The sequence below is a fragment of the Pinus tabuliformis genome, chromosome 7 (genome assembly GCF_031772625.1).
Source record: "Pinus tabuliformis cultivar Carrire ecotype Pingquan chromosome 7, CPIR1, whole genome shotgun sequence".
Taxonomy (NCBI): domain Eukaryota; kingdom Viridiplantae; phylum Streptophyta; class Pinopsida; order Pinales; family Pinaceae; genus Pinus; species Pinus tabuliformis.
In genome coordinates, this window is record NC_142293.1 from 309,204,919 (window position 1) to 309,219,748 (window position 14,830).

Sequence of the window (14,830 nt, forward strand, 5' to 3'; positions counted from 1 at the left end):
ATTTCTTGACAATGTCTTCGTAAATGAGGTCTTCTTGTGAACCACTATCAAATAGTGTATCTATTATGGTATGTTTTGAAATGACTCTAATGTGGAAAAGCTCTATTCTTTCCTTTTCATGTTGAGTTTCATTGAGGCTACTACTTGAAGAACTAGTACTTGCAATAGAGTCCTTACCATCGAATCCCATGGCTGTGATCTTTGTTTCATCCCCAGAGTCAAATCCCAAATCATGTTGTGTAGTTGCAGAAGTCTTTTGTTTCCCTTTGTTGTTAAACTTTTTGGGTCTCATTTCAAAATGAAGTTTTCAACAGTGGTATTCATCATGTCCTTCTTTTGAAAAATGTTTATAGGTGAGGTTTTCTCCCTCTTTCTTGGCTGAAGCAATTTTCTTTCCTTTGTCACCATTCGTGAATGGCTTCTCGCTGCCCTCTTGAGGAACATTCTTCCCTCTTGCTTCTAAATGAGTTGTCTATACACAAACTTCATCTAGTTTTGTAGGGTTAAACATGAGAATTGTGTGTCTCAAATAACTATGCAATCCTCCAATATATTTGCGAAAAGTATCTTGAGAAGACAAATCTATGCCCAAAATAAAATCCCTTTTTCTAAATTCTTAAGTATAGCTTTGACATTTTCCCCTTAGTTTGCCTAAAGTTTTTCCAATCCATAATATATTTTTGCATGTATGCTAATGGATAAAATTTCCTTCTTATTGCAACAACAAAATAATTCCAAGAGGATAAAACCTTACCATGTTTCTTCATGTCCTCTTGAGTTTTGGCTTCCCACCAAATTAGTGTTTCACCTTCCAATCTAAGAGAAGCAAGTTGAATCTTGGTTTCATCATCTTTGATTCTTTATATCCTGCAATACACTTCAATCTGATGAACCCAATTATCCAATCGCTCTGCATTTACCTCTCCATTGTACATAGGCAATTCAAACTTAATATCAAGCTTAAGAAAAGGAGTTTTACCATGACCCCTTGGAGAATTTGGAGGTGTTTGTGAAAGGGTAGAAGAAGTTGAAGATGAGGATGAATATGAGGAGGAGGATGGAGGTGAAGGTGGTGGTTTGTCACAATTCCATGCATTCCCTTGTGGAAGCTTGACTCCTTTTCCTCCATCTCCTTTTGGAGGCTTTGAGCTCTCTCCATACAATATGGAATTCCTCTCCTCATACAAAACCTTAACCATATCAGACATCTCAAAGAATGTTTTTCTGAAAGTTTTCTCATCTTCAGACATCCCTTCAGGACCTTCTTCATGTGCCATGACTATTGAAGCTTGAGGTGTGTTTGTTCTCCTTGAAACAATTTGAGATCTTGGCTCCACAAGTTCTCCTTCTCCTCTTTTGAGCTTCAACCTTGTAAGCATTAGAAAAACACTTACAAACAAATCAAACATTCACAATAACCTGTGCTCTGATACCAAAATGATTTGATTACGTAAACTTAAAGATTTTAACAATTTGCAAGTTAAATTTATATGTGTTTTGGGTAGAGGATCAGTTTACTAAACACATAAACAAGTAAATTTTAACCACAATTTATAGCCAAACAGAGACAAAATAAGCATATCTGAAACACATAACACAAAGCATGATAAAGGAGTTCACCCCTCTCCTGGGCTACATCTCCCGGTCCAACTTCTAATGTGTTGTCCTCTGAGATGAATCTAGGTCAATTAGTCATGCGAGAGCATCTAAAATATGTTGTTGGTTTTAAATTTTATGGATGACCAATGATATGAATTATTTAGAACAGGTGCTTAAGCCTTAACAATTACTAAGCTAGATGAAAGGGCTGCTATTTGTCTAGATATAATTAATTGATTTAAAGTGAATGAATAACAAAATATGTGATGGTATAACTTGCTAAATATTCAAACAGAATATTTGATTGGTTATAAGCAAAGAATACAAGCAAATAACGTTTCCTGTAGAACAAAATATATTCAAACGAATGCAAATTTGTGTGGCAATTAATTGATATAGGGGAGTTTATAATAACAAATAGTCTTATAAGCTAGTCCCTAGTTATTTTTGATAACTTCACAGGGGATTTAAGACGGAATGATACTCAGTATGATCTTACCCAGATCTCTGCATAAAGACTTGAATATATGAAGCAATACATAATGAAATAAGCACATTTGGAAAACTTACAAGAAGACAAAACTATAGTAGGCAAATTCAGAATCCTTTCATTGGATTTTGCAAATCTCCAGCTTGGTTACAATTTTGTTCTCAATGCTCATACAAGGGTTCAACCCTTAATAACTCGAAGGAGGAGTTATTTATAAAAAAAATTTCTACTAGATATTTTCAAAACAAAATTACAAAAATAGTACAAAATTGTAGGAATTTGAAAACTGCTAAGTGCTAGCACTATCCTTTAGGAATTTGTTGATGACGTGGTCCCCAAAAAGTGCTGCCCAGCTGTCCTTCAATTGTTGATGAAAGTTACTCAATAACTTCACACAAGTGATCCCATTGGTCTTCACTTGGTATGGCAATATTTACCAATTTTCTGTAAACTTCATCAACCTCAGTGTATTTCTCAAAAGTGGGCTTATTTACAAAAAGATGTTTAATTTCATGCTTAATGGTTAAATCAAAATCTAAAGCTTCTAATGCTTGTTTCCCTGTAATATTCCCCTTTATACCTGTAAAGTTTGATTTATCAGTGGCTATGGTATAAAGCTTATGATAATGTTCTTCTAGATTGATCATCCTGTCATTTGGGGCCACTAATCTTGACAGTCCTCTCTGATTCAGTAAATTGAACTTAAAATGAAACCTCTGGAGTGAAGTCTTCAAGGTTTGACACTTGGTTTCTACTCGAGTCATCAAATTCTTCTTCTGCAACACCTTCTTGATTTCCAAGATGGTTTCTGTTCTGTCCTGAATTTGAATTTGCTCCAATTCGGCCATGGTTTTTGAGTTAAGAACTCTGATCATGTCTATAGCCTCGCTTGGTTTATCTTTGAGTAGTTGCTTCACTTGATCAATGGATACCTGGCATCTGTTTATGAGTTCCTTCTGTTCAAAAATGATTTGAATGGAAGGTCATACTTCAGTCATGGCCTGAATGATATTTGCCCATATGCTTTCCTTGGATTGGGTGTTAGGTCCCTATAATACTAGTGATTACCCCATTACTATTGTAGTTGTATCCCTTATTAATATTTTTGTACCCCTATTGTCCCCATATTGTTATTACTGTGCCCCATAGAATCCCTCTATTGTTATTTTGTGCCTTTATATTATTATTTTTAGGTCGGCTGGGTTATATTGTGACTCCTTAGACTCCTATATATAGAAAGGAGGTTTTGTCATTTGAATCATCAAGGAATCATTCATTTGTGTAATGTAAAGGAGGTTGCCCCCTCGAAGAGGCTGAATTCTAAGGCATTGATCTATCTTTTCTATCTTTTTGTGAGCTTGTTTCATAGCATTTGGTATCAGAACTTTTGGATTCTAGGGTTTCGCTGCTCCAAATAGGTCATCGTGGTATTTTCGCTATAACCTTTTTTCTACGACGTTTCAGAAGAAAAAAAAACCCATTTGAGACGAAATCGTACTGAACCTCGAGTATGAATTTCAAAGCTTTTAGCACTATATTTGTGGAGATATGATCTGAGGAAGTTGGTCTTTTTGCAGATTCCTGAATTACATTCCAAACAGGTGACCTGAGGAAAATCATCATAACTTTCTCTCTGAGCATCGCATTGAAATTTCGTAAGAAAGTACAGGAAGAGGATGGAATGTAGTTTCTTGTATATATTTTTCTGAGCTGAAGGTCAAAACAGGGACACGTGGCACGTCGTACAAGTTCGCTCTACTAAACTATTCTATAATCAGGTCACTGTGGGAGATTTGGAATAACTCTTCCTTGGAGAATCCAATTTGGATCAGACTAGTGGCATTGGAAAGAGGACATAGAGGGCTACTGTAGGTCACAATTTCAAAACTAGATGATCCAAAATTATAGAGATACATCAAAGGTAATATCGAGCTCCTACAAAGTGAAAAAAGGTGTGTAGATTCTTTTAAATTCTTGCTTAAGCTTGGTTTGAAAAATGATTTTGAAGGAATTCAAAGGGCATAGTAGAGCATTATTATCGGTAACTGATGCCCCGAGGAAAGAAAATGCAAAAACCTAGTAAGCAACCTAAAAGCTCTAGCATGACTCATGAAGAAGAGGAAGAAATGCTACATGATATATCAAAATTACAAGACCAAGTGCAACAAATGTCACTCTCACAAAAGCTAACAGAAGCTAAGATAAATGGCGTGGAAGCTAAGATGAATGGCATGGAAGCTAAGATGGACAATTTGAAGATAGACTTGAACACAATTTTGAAGACATGCATGGCAGATTTGAAGACAGATTTGACAAATTTTCTACAAGAAATACTTACTAATGGTGAAAGGGTAGTAAAGGAAACTCATGATGCGAACAAAAGAAATGTTAATCATGATTTCATAGACTCTAATGTTGGATCGAAGACCCACCATATTCCAAAAATCGATATGAGGAAGTTTGATGGCAAGGATCCCGCAACATGGATATTACAGATGGAGCAATTTTTCGATCTCAATAATGTGCAAAACACACAAAAGGTACGTATTGCAACTTTATATTTGGAACCAAATCAGTTTGTATGGTATCAATGGCTTTGCTCTCGTAAACAAATTATCACTTGGGAAATTTTTACGGAAGAATTGACAGCACATTATGAGGATACAAAAAGCAACATTTTTTTAGCCAATTGATAAGTCTCAAACAAAAGGGTTCAATAATGGAGCACATTGAGGAGTTCCAAAAATTGAACATAAGGGTAAAAAATATTCCAGAGGAGCATAGGATTGATGTGTTCATAGGGACTTTAAAGGATAATATCCAACATGATGTTCACCTTTGGGAACCTGATTCATTAGAGAAGGCATTCAGGTTAGCAAGAAAAATGGAAAGCAAAATTATGGCAACCAGGAAGCATACCACTCACAACTATAAAGATGGAAGTGTTGTTGCCCCTAGTCTTCCACAACCTATAAGGTTGACACCACAACAATTGGAAGAAAAAAGAGCAAAAGGGCTTTGTTACAGTTGTGATAGCAAATACACTAAAGGTCATAAGTGTGCTGAGAAGAAATTATTCTACATAGATTGTGAAGAGGAAGAAGAAAAGGAGCAAGAAAGGTCAAAAGAAGAGGATATACTCCAGGAACAAAGCCTAGATAAAGAAGAAATGAATCCGACCATATCTTGTAATGCATTGGCTGGAATTACCACTCCTCAAACCATCAAGATAGAAGGACAAATCAAGAAGAAAAAGGTAATAGTGTTGATTGATTCAGGAAGTACCCACAATTTTATTCATTGTAAGGTAGCAAAAGAATTGAATTGCTTCCTATATCCAGCACCAGAGTGTCAAGTGATGGTTGCAAATGGAGGAACAATAAATTGCTCTGGAAAGTGCCATAATATCAAGCTATCCATGGGAGAATATGTATTGACTAGCCCAATGCTTTCCATTCCAATGGGAGGTGCTGATGTTGTACTAGGAGTCCAATGGCTACAATCCTTGGGTACAATAGCTTTTAATTTTCAAGAACTTTTCATGAAATTTTCTATGGAAGGAAAGGAAGTTGAATTAAGGGGTATTGCAGGGAAACCGGGAAAGATAATCAGCTCTAACGGTATGACAAAGCTTCTAAAAAAGGAACAAAGAGGTGTAATTGCACAATTATGTTCGCTAGATGTTTCCACATCGAAATCATCTATTTCTCCAGATCTCCAAAAAGTCTTGGACAATCATTCCAAGGTATTTGAGACTCCCAAAGGTCTCCCACCTATTCGTGATCATGATCATGCTATTCATCTGATTCCAGGAAGTGTTCCTCCAAACATCAGGCCGTACAGATATCCCTATGCCCAAAAGAGTGAAATTGAACGTATGGTTGCAGAAATGCTAGAGGCTGGTATAATTCAACCTAGTCAAAGTTCTTTCTCTACTCCAGTAGTATTGGTGCACAAGAAGGATGGATCATGGCGCATGTGTCCGGATTATAGGGAGCTCAACAAGCTCACTATTAAAGATAAGTTTCCCATTCCTGTCATTGATGAATTACTGGATGAATTGCATGGATCAATTTACTTCACCAAGTTGGATCTTCGTTCAGGATATCATCAAATCAGAATGAAGACTGAAGACATTCTGAAAACAACATTTAGAACTCATGAGGGTCATTATGAATTTTTGGTCATGCCTTTTGGCCTTACCAATGCACCTTCAACATTTCAAGGTTTGATGAATTCCATTTTCAAACCATTCCTTAGAAAATTTGTGTTAGTATTTTTTGATGATATACTAATCTACAACAAGTCTTGGAAGGATCATGTTGAACATGTTGACAGGGTGCTACAACTATTGGAGGAGAAACAATTATATGCAAAAAGATCCAAATGTTTCTTTGGAGTACAAGAGGTGGAATATTTGGGTCATATTGTATCTCATGAAGGAGTTAAACCCTAGCAAAATTAAAGCCATTAAGGAATGGAAAATCCCCACATCCATAAAGCATCTGCGAGGATTTCTCGGGTTGACAGGGTATTATCGCAAGTTTGTTAAGAATTATGGGAGAATAGCAGCACCTCTAACAACATTATTGAAGAAAGATGCATTTTCATGGACTCCAGAAGCAACAAAGGCCTTCAAACATCTTAAAGAGGCAATGTGCCAAGCACCGGTCTTAGCTACACCGGACTTCACAAAAACCTTTATTGTGGAATGTGATGCTTCAGGAAATGGAATTGGTGTTGTTTTAATGCAAGATGAAAGACCCATTGCTTTTGAAAGTCGTCCAATCAAGGGAAAGTTTTACACAAAGCTATTTATGAGAAGGAAATGTTGGCAATACTCCATGCACTTAAGAAATGGCGACCCTACCTAATGGGAAGACACTTCAAGGTAAAAACGGATCATGATAGCCTTAAATACTTTTTAGAACAAAGATTATCCTCTGAAGAGCAACAAAAGTGGGTCACAAAGATGTTGGGTTATGACTTTGAAATCATCTACAAAAAAGGGAAGCAAAATGTGGTGGCAGATGCACTCTCAAGAAAGGATGAGGATGTGGAAGCATTGTTGTGTGCCATTTCTATTATCCAACCAGATTGGATAAACGAAGCAAGGGAGGAATGGAAGAATGATGAAGAAGTGTGGGCACTTATTCGAAAGTTACAACAAGATTCCAGTACATCTGATACATTTAGCTGGCAAAATGATTCGTTATGGTACAAAGATCGCTTATACCTCTGTAAGAATTCCCAACTAAAACAAAAGATTCTTATGGAATTGCACACTTCTCCCTTAGGAGGGCACTCAGGATTTTTAAAAACTTACCACAGGGTTAAGAAGGAATTTTTTTGGGATGGCCTTAAATCAGATATTCAAAAGTTTGTGGCGGAATGTTTGGTTTGCCAACAAAATAAAGTTGAAACAATTAAGACCCCAGGTCTATTACAACCTTTATCCATTCCAAGCCAACGTTGGGAGGAGGTTTCAATGGATTTTATCACAGGTTTACCCAAGTCTGAGGGAAAGAGTGTCATCATGGTGGTAGTTGACAGACTTACCAAGTATGCACACTTTTGTGCATTATCACATCCATTTAAAGCCAGTACAGTTTCTACTGCATTTATGGAAACAATTCAAAAGCTACATGGAAACCCAAAGATTATTGTAAGTGACAGAGATCCCATTTTCACTGGAAATTTTTGGACAAAATTATTTTCTTGTCTTGGTACTCAGTTAGCTCATAGCTCATCTTATCATCCTCAATCTGATGGGCAAACTGAGATAGTAAACAAATGTTTGGAAGGATATCTTCGTTGCTTTGTATCTGATAAACAGACACAATGGGTCAAATGGTTGCCTCTGGCTGAATGGTGGTATAACACTTCCTTCCATACAGCAACAAAAATGACCCCATTTATGGCACTTTATGGATATCAGCCACCATCCATCACATCATATTTAAAGAAAATTCTAAGGTTCAAGCAGTGGAACATCACATCGAGCATCAACAACAAGTCCTCCAACTCTTAAAGGATAACCTCGTGTTGGCGCAGAATAGAATGAAACAACAGGCAGATCAACATCGCAGCGAAAGAAGTTTTGATGTAGGTGATTGGGTATTCCTATGGCTACAACCATATAAACAAATGTCCCTCAAGCAAGCTAAGAAGGATAATAAATTATCACCAAAGTATTATGGTTCATACAAGGTGTTGCAAAAGATTGGTACTATGGCATACAAATTGGAGCTTCCTGCAGCTTCTCGAGTGCACCCAGTTTTCCATGTTTCATGTTTAAAGAAGGTTATAGGCGACAAGCTCCTAGTTCAAACAATATTGCCAGAACTTGACGAGGAAGGAAAAATTATATTGGAACCGGAAGCAGTCACAGAAACAAGAACTCGACAGCTATGAAATCGATCAATTTTGGAGTATCTCATCAAGTGGAAGAACTTATTCGTTGAAGATTCCACATGGGAGGATGAGAATTTTATACAGAAGCATCCAAAACTACTCAAGCGTTGAGGACAACACTTTTTTGAAGGAGAGGGGCATGTTAGGTCCCTATAATACTAGTGATTACCCCATTACTATTGTAGTTGTATCCCTTATTAATATTTTTGTGCCCCTATTGTCCCCATATTGTTATTACTGTGCCCCATAGAATCCCTCTATTGTTATTTTTGTGCCTTTATATTATTATTGTTAGGTCGGCTAGGTTATATTGTGACTCCTTAGACTCCTATATATAGAAAGGAGGTTTTGTCATTTTAATCATCAAGGAATCATTCATTTGTGTAATGTAAAGGAGGTTGCCCCCTCGAAGAGGCTGAATTCTAAGGCGTTGATCTATCTTTTCTATCTTTTTGTGAGCTGGTTTCATAACATTGGGCCAAGGTCTGAGCGATCAATGAATAACTCTGCAACTCTTCAATTCTTTTGTTCAACCTATGTGTTTTCCGCATTTCCTCAACATACAAACTATCATTCTTTATTTTTTGAGCTTCCAGATTCTGAAATGTCTTATGAAGTCTTTCATTCTTTTGCTTCTGGTGAGTAAAATCCTGTGAGAGTTTGTTCGAATCCCGTGTTGTCGATGAAGATTCCCCTGTGGCTGATGTAGATTCCCCTGTTGTTCTGGACAGTGTAATAGGAATAACAGTGATGGGAGCTATAGCTAACTAAGTAAATTGCTCTTTTTCCTTAAGCAATTTCTCAATCTGCTCCTCCATGGTTTTAATCTGTACATTTTTCTCAATTATCAGTTTTAGCATTGCTTCCCAGTGTTGCTCATTCTATGCTATCTCCTTGGTCTAGGGGTCCTCTGTAGAAGGCAGTTTCAACTATTTTCTCAACAATGTAATGTTTGTGGTATTCTTCCTGATAATATCTCCAGCAACTTTGACATCACAAGGGTCATATCCAATTTTGATTACCAAGTCCTCCAATGACTTAAACTTGTTGTCTTTAGCTAAATATGATATTTTCTCAATATTCAATTGTGACTGCACATTTGATAGAGAAATTTTAGGCTTTGACAATGCCATAGCAACATTGGTCATGGTTGAGAACAACATCTCACTAGACTGCCTATGGATGTCCATTTGATCAATTGGATGTATTTGATTTGCAGCAAATGTAAATACACTTTTCTTATAATCAAAAGAACCTTTAGGAAAAGGGACTTGAGCCTGTAGAACAACCATTTGCATTCTTCCCTTCTCACTGTCATATGTTGTCAACAACCTGTGTTGTGATGTGGAAGTCTGCTTCCAAAACTGTGCATAAACATTAGCTTTCAAAGCTTCATTCTTCTGCTTGATTTCAAGGAAGTTAGTGAAAGAATTTGACTCCTCTGTTTCAATTGTTCCTGCTGAATGAGTAATTTCCAGCAAATTATATGAAGTAGAAGAAGAAGGAGTAGTAATTACAGGTTCTTATGTCCCTATAGAAACATGTGAATCATCCAAATTGATGATATAGGCTCCTTCTGACCCTAATTTGTAGTAGTTGTTGTAGTGATCTTTGATTCAATCCTTGATTCCTTCTGATAATGGATGAATTCATTCTCTCTAATTGTTGATGATGATGATCCTTCCCTAGGCCTCTTGTCATGTTTAGTTTTAGAAATAGGAGTCTGAAGAGTAGAAGGAGGTAAAATCCGTTCTTCTGCTTCTTGAAGAGTAATCTCTTCCCATTTTTCATGATTTCTAAACTTCTCAATCTCTGGCCTAGGTGTATGATTATAAGGAGTGATTTTGAGTTCCACCCTTAAGTCTGAAATAATGTTGAATGGATCATAGGACCAGGTAAAGCTGGGTTGGAACCCATATGTTTCAAAATGGCATCTGCCTCTAAACCAACTGATCTGGTATTACAGATGAATCATCCCACCTGTGCATTTATCTTAAATTGTGATCTCCTTTTCCCTGAAATGAAATGGAGCTCATCCATGTTCATCATCTGCCTAATATATTATAGAGAAAAGATTCTCATTGGAACATATTTTGGTAGCTTATATGGATCCAATTCGCAACCATATACTTGGATCTCTATGTAGTTCTAGTAAAGGTACCAGTATCTTGTTCTGACTTGATCACTGAGGTGTAGGATCCTTTTAATTTCTGAGTTGATCCTGGGTTCACTCTGACTGCTGAGGAGTTGTGCAACTGGGTGAATGAAACAATCTATGAAATCAGAAAATCTGAACTCAATTGAGTTCTTTCTAATCAATGAAGTCCAATGAATAATTGATTGATTCTCTTGTTGATCATCCTGCTTATGCAAAACAATAGGCAACCTGTCTCCCTGCTGAAAAATAAACATATGAAATAGAATAGAGGAGTATTTAAACACTCCTTCAGTAGTGAGGTTCATCAATTGCTCATGCATAGCTTCAGCCAAAAATTGACTGTAGTTATACATGAAGGCAGGCTTATTTTCTTTGGAAAAGATAAATAGATAGCCTAGGATAGCTTCATCTACACATTGGTATGATTGATAACCTAACAAGAAAGAAATGAGGGAAATTATATGCTTGGCTCTTTCAGGGAACATAGATGTTGGGTAAGGAGGATTCTTCTTGGGGAGCTCAACATCTTCAGGGAGAAAGATCTCAAAGATTTGAGCTCTCTGAGGGAAATTCAACTTGTGATACAGGTCAATTAGGGCTGCAGTGGAGAAAAAACTAAGGGAGTCACTGTCAGGTATCAGAAGCATTTTGTTTATGGTTTCTGCAGAAATAGTTATCAAAATGTCTCCATTATGAGCTACAATTGTTCTTTGTAAGGGATTATATTTGGATTGGCACTAGATAACTAGGTCAGGAAAGGAATAAGTATGGGGAAACATGTACAAGGGTAAATTGGATTCCCAAAGGTTTATTTCATCCTCAGAATCAAAGTAGGTCTGCTTCAGCGAGTTGTGTAATTTGAACATGTCGAATTCACTTTCGGTTTCTACAACTTTGAAGTATTGATCGACTAATGGGATATGATCCAGGTCCAAGGCATCAGAGGCCTTTGGGGTTTCCAGAGTTGCAGAGGAGTTGGCAGAGGGTTTATCCTTTTTCTTTGGAGCCATAGGTATAATAGAGCTGTAATGGTGCAAGGCAGAAAAATGCAGAGGTAACTAAGAGGATACTTCTAGTTACAGGCTCGGCTAAACAGAGAATTTGCAGACAAGAACAATGAATAGAAACATTGAAAGAACTGTAGAAGAAGGCAAATGTAACGGGGGATATGAATATTTAACAGAATTTAGGACAACCATTACATTAGAGGTTGTTGTTGATCGAAAAATCAGAAAATTAATGTGTTAACAGGAAGGAAGAGTAACAACGGGAAGGGTATTTATGGCGGTAACAAATACGTGGGAATGGTTAAGAAATATTGGGCAAGGGCACATGGCATGGAGTGATTGGAGGAGGATGGCATGAGAGGAGTTACCGTTGGTGTGGTATCGGGAAGCACAAGAGTGTGTATAGCGAATTTCGGAGGGGGGGTAGTGGTAAGTGGTTTGGAATGAAGGGGTGCAAAGTGGTTGGGGAGCAACACATAGGTTAGGGGCCCGTGCAGGCAAAACCGTTTTTCGCATCTTGCCCTTGCCGTTATCTCATTGCGTAGCGAGGGGGTGCGAAGAGATTCCTTGCTGTTGATCTGGGCGGGGAGGCTAATAACTGTTGATCTCCACCCGAAGCTTAACACATGCCGACAAAAGAAATTTTTCGTTTATGACTTTGGCTAAAAGTATTATAACATATTTATTTACAATAATTAATCATCTTTTTAGGAATGGTAATGAAACAATAATGAAATCTAATCTAACTAAGGCCGCGTTTAGACTAGCTACCCTTTTAAACTATTTAATTAATCTAAGCCGAATATATATGACTTTAGGGTAATTTTTAAGCATATTAGGCCTTTTATTTGTCCTAATCTAACCTCATTTCTAATTTTCAAGCAAGATTAAACTATTTGGTTGAATTTATTCTCTAGTCTAGAACAAAAATTTAAATGATCTAATCAAGATTAAACAATATGATTCTAGATCATAAGGAAAGGTTGTGGCATAAAAACAAACTGCACACAAATCTTTATTATTACAAATGTAATGTATTCATGAAGTGGCACTTAAACAAGCACGCTTATTCAAATCTTTTTGAATTTATTTTTATGGGGTTCTCTTTCATCTCTTTTTATTTTTCTATTTTTTCATATTTACATATTTTCTTTATTTTTTCCATACCCTCTTTTATAAAATAATAACTAACTTATCAAAAATAAAGCATGTTACAACACAATGCAGGCCTATTTCATTAAAATGCTCAAAAATGTGTTTACATGATTTTACATAGCTCAAACAGAAAAAATGATGTCTCTAATGGATCTAACACTGTCAAAAAACCCTATTTTGGTTCTTTCTGCACCTCATTTGGCCAAAAATTGGGTAAGTTCTAATTGTTTCAAGTTTTTGCTCAATTCTATAGTTAACCATCCTCCAATTCGGCCCAAACCTGGCTTGAGCGCCCCAAACCAAGAACCGATGCGCAATTCTAGCCTACACTCCCGCCCAACGGGCGAAATTGTTGGTTGGTTAGTCGCCTAATAAGCCCCCAATTCCTAAAATCTTGATCACGTATGACCTGGTTTAGGTCCAAGATTCCAAGACCTATGTGCCAATGGCTTTATCCCTTTGCTTGATGCACGCTCTTGGTCTTATGGCATCTCGGAGACTTGGGGCTAGCCCCCTTACCTGCGCTCTTGGTTATGTGGTCCCACATGTGACCTTGGGCTGTCCCCCATCCAACATTCTCCACCTGCGGTTCTTTTGGTTTACTCCGAAGTAAGGTTTGGAAGGCATCGTGACCATTGGGCTGGGGCTAAGCCCTGGCCCTTGGTCCCACCCCTTGGTTCTGAGGGCACGGGACCAGGGCTGGGGCTTAACCTCGGCCCCAACCGCCAACATACAAAATGTTATAATTTAAATGCTTCTCAAATCCTTTGACCGTTAAGAAATAATTCGCATGGCACGTTGCTGTTTGCTGCCAAGTCACAATTTTGATTCTTCGGAGGTCAGTTTGGACCCAATTTTTTTTTTTTTTTACATGGCTAATAAGAGGCCACATGGTAACCAGAGATTGACCCACATGGCTCCTCCTAATTGGTCCACCCAATCAACACTTGAACCAATAAAAAGCCACCAAATCAAACCAATAAAAACATGCCACTTGTCCTCATACCATTGCCTAATGGGAGGCACAATCACCCTGCCCAATCATTGCCCAGTTAGCGTACGGACTACTAATTGGGCATCCCTGCAACTCATTTTTAAAATTTTAGTTGTTTAGCAAATCAATCAGAACACGATATCGAGAGAATACGATATCGCTTTTGAGTGAAACGAGTTGTGTTGGTTTTAGATCGCCGAGATATATCCAATCATACAAATTTCGAGCATTTTTTAGTAATCTGAATTTTAAGCACTAAATCGATCCCTTGGATCAGCTTGCATGAGTGACTGCCATGTATTCAACCTTTGTAGTTGAAAGTGTCACCACAGATCGTCTCTTGCTCATCTAACTGATTGTTCCTCCAAATAGGTTAAACACATGCCCACTTGTAGATCGTATCTAATCCATATCTCCAGCCCAGTATCCATAAAAAAAGCCACATATGTCCAACACTCTGTCCAATTATGGTCTTCCTTGGTAGCATAAACCATGATCACTTGATCCAGTGGATCAAAATAATTGTCAAAATTGAAAGTGTGTGATAATGCTCAAAACCTATATGGTTGGATAGATCTCAGCAATCTGAATCCAACACAACTTGTTTCACTCAAATCTGACATTGGATGCTCGCAGAAATGTGTTTTGATCGTTTTGGGAAACAACTAAAAAATTGGAATTTGAGTTGCATGGATTCCCAGTCAACAATCTATACTGTTGACTGGACCATGACTGGGTAGGTGACTGGATCTTCGTTAGTCAATGGTTGGTTGACACATGGTGCATCATTGTGATTGGTTGATGACATGGAAATTTTTTATTGGCTTGTGGTTTGGTGAAGTGGCCAATGAGAGAGTGCCATGTGGGCCAACCAGTGGCTACCACATGGCCTCCTCATGGAGGAAAAAATTGGTTTGAGGGCCTAACAACATCCCCTCAGGACTCGAAACCAATACCTCACAACAACTAACCAAGGCCCACACCAACTCACCACCACCTCATTGCTTGTCATA